The sequence below is a fragment of the Nematostella vectensis genome, chromosome 4 (assembly GCF_932526225.1).
Source record: "Nematostella vectensis chromosome 4, jaNemVect1.1, whole genome shotgun sequence".
In the NCBI taxonomy this organism is placed as follows: domain Eukaryota; kingdom Metazoa; phylum Cnidaria; class Anthozoa; order Actiniaria; family Edwardsiidae; genus Nematostella; species Nematostella vectensis.
Window position 1 is genome coordinate 9,694,545 of NC_064037.1, and position 5,275 is coordinate 9,699,819.

Genomic DNA, 5,275 nt, shown 5'->3' on the forward strand with positions numbered 1-5,275 from the left:
AAAAAGTAAATAAGCAAAATTATTTCCTTGTTTAGAGATAAGAAGCGATTGTTTTTTATTTGTTTGATTATTCCCACCCTTTCCGTTCTCTGTAAAGTCTGAATCAACGTTGAGCCCAATGTATTTGTATCGACACAAATAAACAATCAGTTTCGGCGAATAAATTTTATGCAGACAGGCTTTGTTAAAAGTAACAATGGACGCAGCACGAATTAAAATTTAGTTAATTAACCTTTTTTTTAGTAATCTTTTGTGTGCCAAATCGGTAAACTTGTTTGTGCTTAAAATAAAACAAAATGTGAAACAGCTTAGCCTACTTTGCTGAAAATTGTTACCCAGTCTTATTCAGTTTTGATTTTAATCGTTTTGCTTTAAAGCAAGCAAGTCCATTATCAGAATCCGTGTATGACGTAGCCATGCAGGTATGTAACCTATGCACGACCAACTTTAGCTGGATAATCAGTTTTAGAACAGAGTAGAAAAGGTTATTTCTCAAAGATTTCTTGCGCGCAAAAATCTGATGGAAAAGAGAAATGAGCTTTTGTTTTGTCACCTTAGTTACCCGATCTTTATAAGTAACAAGATCTCTTCGTGAAACTTCTACAGTTCCGCCAATATGCGCACGAAACAAAGGAATCGTTTGACGACAGTCATTCAGTCAAGCGTACCCCTGCCGTCTTATCTCATAAGCCCGTAAGGTTAACAAAGTTGGAAATTCTATTGAGGAAAAAAATAAATATGTTATTTCCCAGGGTCGGTCCGTATCGTGAAATACCGTGACCTCGGCCTCCCAGCTGGTAAATAACATATATGTCCCTTTCTTATCTTATGTTCTCTTGTATGAAGCCAATTTTGCGATTTTATAGTATGCCGTGAAATATGAAATGGTAACAAGAGAGTCGCGATAAATGTGTTTGTTTGTCGCCGAATAAAATATTTATTCTGGTCTCGACCTTCAAAGATATTGCATTAGTAAAATTTTATCTTTTGAAGAGTATTTTCGCTGCTCATATGAGGAAAATTCGGGTAATGACACACTTGGTTTTCATTCTTGAAAAAAAAAGGCGACTGTCCAGTGCTGAAAAACGCTAGACTAGTTCCAGTACCGCGCGGTTAAACCAGCCTTTTTGTTTTGAAATGGCGGCATTTCACCGGGCGAACTGTCACATTTTGGCGAATGCTAAGAAGACTAGACCAAACATAAGGCTATCATTTTCTTTATGACTCCCTCATTATCACACAAATCTGTCATCTTTTGTACAGTATGGTTTTAATTCTGTACAGTCAAAACAGCAACTGAAGTCAGCCTTTCGTACCTTTAATCGAACTATTCAACACTACGATTGTGCTTGTTTTCGCCAGAGCAAGCGCATGCGCATACGTTATTCAGCACTGTCGAGCAGAACCACAAGCGACAAACAGAAAGCGACAAAGAAACCACTGCTAAGGTGAGTTTCAGACGACGTATTGTATCGAGAATGTGACATTTAAGTTATTGTGCTTTTTTGTTGTCCTGTTTGTTTGCTTTGAGAATGCGTGCGTAAATAAAAATCAAATAATCGAATAATTAAGTATAATATACAAGTAATGTGAGCGTAACACCTCCTTTTGACATTCTTCGTTCTATCTCTATTTTTTGATCGTGTTGAGATATTTCATTAAGGCTAAATATCGTCCTGCATTTGTCATATAATGCTAAAGAAGACCGTTCTTATTTTTCTTATATCTTGTGTTCTTTACTGTACTTGCCGTTAATGACCTAATAAACGCCCGTCGCGTTTATTAAATTTCGATGGTTCGAGGGGGGGGGGGCGTTCATTAGATAGGAGGCGTTTATAAGAAAGGGGGGTTTATCAGTCATTTACATTATTGTCATTTACAGTAGTCCTGTGAAGATACAGCAACTTTTTTCAACTTACAAGATAAATTTTTCATACCAAGGATAAAAAAATGCAACCCCTATTGTCTAATAAATTGTTTTTGTTTATATTGTTTGCATCTTGCATCTAATGTGTTTATTGTTAATGGCTTGATGATAAGAAGAGTTTTGAAAGAAATAATAAATTATTGTTTTTACTCTTTATTTCAACCAGGGACTACCTGAGGGCAAGATGAATTTGAATGCTAAAGACTAAAAGACAGCAGAATTGAGAAACATGTCTTAAAGATAAGAGTATGGAGTTCTTATGCACTAGTGATTTGATACCCCCACACCCATGGTCCCAGGAAAGGGCGAGGGATTAGACCTTAAACAACTGTAATAAAAGTCTCATGAAACAAATTGTACTCAATTGCCTCTACCCCTTGTGGAAATAACTGTACATTTGAGATGATTTGCCAACAGAAATGAGCTGTTTATGTCTCTCAAAACGTTTTCATATATGTTGAATCGTATACCGTATAGGTATCAAGAGAGAGAGAGAGAGAGAGAGAAAGAATTTGCCTTCCTTACACTTCATATAATCTGCAAAACATTGTTATCTATTCCCCTGATTGTGTTTTATTAGATAATGGAAGGCTGTTTCCAATTTTGTTTGCTGTCCTGGCTAGGAGGGACAAGTCTAAGAGTCAAAGGGGGAAAGGGTTAGTTATATGAAAGTACTGAATATAACTATTGCATCATTGTTATATCATTGTTATATAAGAGTCATATTTATTTCTTTTTTTTTTCTTTCCCTGTTGACTATATATTAATGAATAGATATAAATGAACAGATTTGGTTTAATAAGAAATTTTTATTTAGCACTTTCACTTATAGATCTTTTTAGGATTTGCTTTCCAAATCAGTCTGTTTCCTATTGCATTTATTTGGTAGTTAAAATGGCTGGATCCAGACTTTTTCTGAAAAAAAGAAGCAGCAGGCCACCATGCTGAATGGTGGGTGCACCAAAATATAATGCATTTCTTTATGTATATTTGTGGATTTTAATTTCCATGGGCATGGAAAAACCACTAAGTCGTACATGAAAACTTCAGTATGGCATCTAAAATGTGTCCAACTATACTATTCTATCTTTTTGATGCTGTTACACCCATTACTTGTTCTTCACAACGACAAAGCTTGTCAGAATGCAGCTTTGATACAAATGTATTTTACCAGAACTTTTATGAAGGGAAGGGGTTTTGAGGGCAGATACTTAAATTATATAACACTAGCAATAACCTTGTGCTTTTTCAATAATAAATCTGTAAAGAAAACAGTTTTATATCAACCTTAAGATAATGGGAAAAGTGAAATGTCAAGAAAGTGCTCAATCCAAATATTTGCATTACTGTTGTATTCTTTTATCAAACCTTTCAAGTGGAGTCAATTTCTCCTTTTCCCTCTCCCCGTTGACTTTGTTTAATGCAATTGATATTATTTGCTGTTTCCTATATACCCAAACATAGATTCATGAACTGGTTGGGTTTGAAATTAAAAGTAAGCGTTAAGCACTGTCAGTGATGACTAAGCTGTATTTTTTTAGAATTTGCTTCCAAAGTCAATCTGTTTTTCTCCATTTTATTCATTTTGAAGCAGACCAACAACAGGCCACTATATGGTAAAGGATGGGTGCACCAATATGGTAAAGGATGGGTGCACCAATATGGTAAAGGATGGGTGCACCAATATGGCAAAGGATGGGTGCACCAATATGGCAAAGGATGGGTGCACCAATATGGTAAAGGATGGGTGCACCAATATGGTAAAGGATGGGTGCACCAATATGGTAAAGGATGGGTGCACCAATATGGTAAAGGATGGGTGCACCAATATGGTAAAGGATGGGTGCACCAATATGGTAAAGGATGAGTGCACCAATATGGTAAAGGATGGGTGCACCAATATGGTAAAGGATGGGTGCACCAATATGGTAAAGGATGGGTGCACCAATATGGTAAAGGATGGGTGCACCAATATGGTAAAGGATGGGTGCACCAATATGGTAGCGGATGGGTGCACCAATATGGTAGCGGATGGGTGCACCAATATGGTAAAGGATGGGTGCACCAATATGGTAAAGGATGGGTGCACCAATATGGTAAAGGATGGTAGCACCAATATGGTAAAGGATGGGTGCACCAATATGGTAAAGGATGGGTGCACCAATATGGTAAAGGATGGGTGCACCAATATGGTAAAGGATGGGTGCACCAATATGGTAAAGGATGGGTGCACCAATATGGTAAAGGATGGGTGCACCAATATGGTAAAGGATGGGTGCACCAATATGGTAAAGGATGGGAGCACCAATATGGTAAAGGATGGGAGCACCAATATGGTAAAGGATGGGTGCACCAATATGGTAAAGGATGGGTGCACCAATATGGTAAAGGATGGGTGCACCAATATGGTAAAGGATGGGTGCACCAATATGGTAAAGGATAGGTGCACCAATATGGTAAAGGATGAGTGCACCAATATGGTAAAGGATGGGTGCACCAATATGGTAAAGAATGGGAGCACCAATATGGCAAAGGATGGGTGCACCAATATGGCAAAGGATGGGTGCACCAATATGGTAAAGGATGGGTGCACCAATATGGTAAAGGATGGGTGCACCAATATGGTAAAGGATGGGTGCACCAATATGGTAAAGGATGGGTGCACCAATATGGTAAAGGATGGGTGCACCAATATGGTAAAGGATGAGTGCACCAATATGGTAAAGGATGGGTGCACCAATATGGTAAAGGATGGGTGCACCAATATGGTAAAGGATGGGTGCACCAATATGGTAAAGGATGGGTGCACCAATATGGTAAAGGATGGGTGCACCAATATGGTAGCGGATGGGTGCACCAATATGGTAGCGGATGGGTGCACCAATATGGTAAAGGATGGGTGCACCAATATGGTAAAGGATGGGTGCACCAATATGGTAAAGGATGGGTGCACCAATATGGTAAAGGATGGTAGCACCAATATGGTAAAGGATGGGTGCACCAATATGGTAAAGGATGGGTGCACCAATATGGTAAAGGATGGGTGCACCAATATGGTAAAGGATGGGTGCACCAATATGGTAAAGGATGGGTGCACCAATATGGTAAAGGATGGGTGCACCAATATGGTAAAGGATGGGTGCACCAATATGGTAAAGGATGGGAGCACCAATATGGTAAAGGATGGGAGCACCAATATGGTAAAGGATGGGTGCACCAATATGGTAAAGGATGGGTGCACCAATATGGTAAAGGATGGGTGCACCAATATGGTAAAGGATGGGTGCACCAATATGGTAAAGGATAGGTGCACCAATATGGTAAAGGATGAGTGCACCAATATGGTAA

At 38.7% G+C, this 5,275-nt stretch overlaps 1 long non-coding RNA gene across 1 annotated transcript; it reads left to right on the top strand.

The window, feature by feature from the left end:
- LOC116617867 lies at positions 1–3,262 on the top strand. The gene is made up of 2 exons (XR_004295911.2): positions 1–1,448; positions 2,094–3,262. It is a non-coding gene; the product is annotated as an uncharacterized LOC116617867 (long non-coding RNA).
- The last annotated feature ends 2,013 nt before the right edge of the window (positions 3,263–5,275 follow it).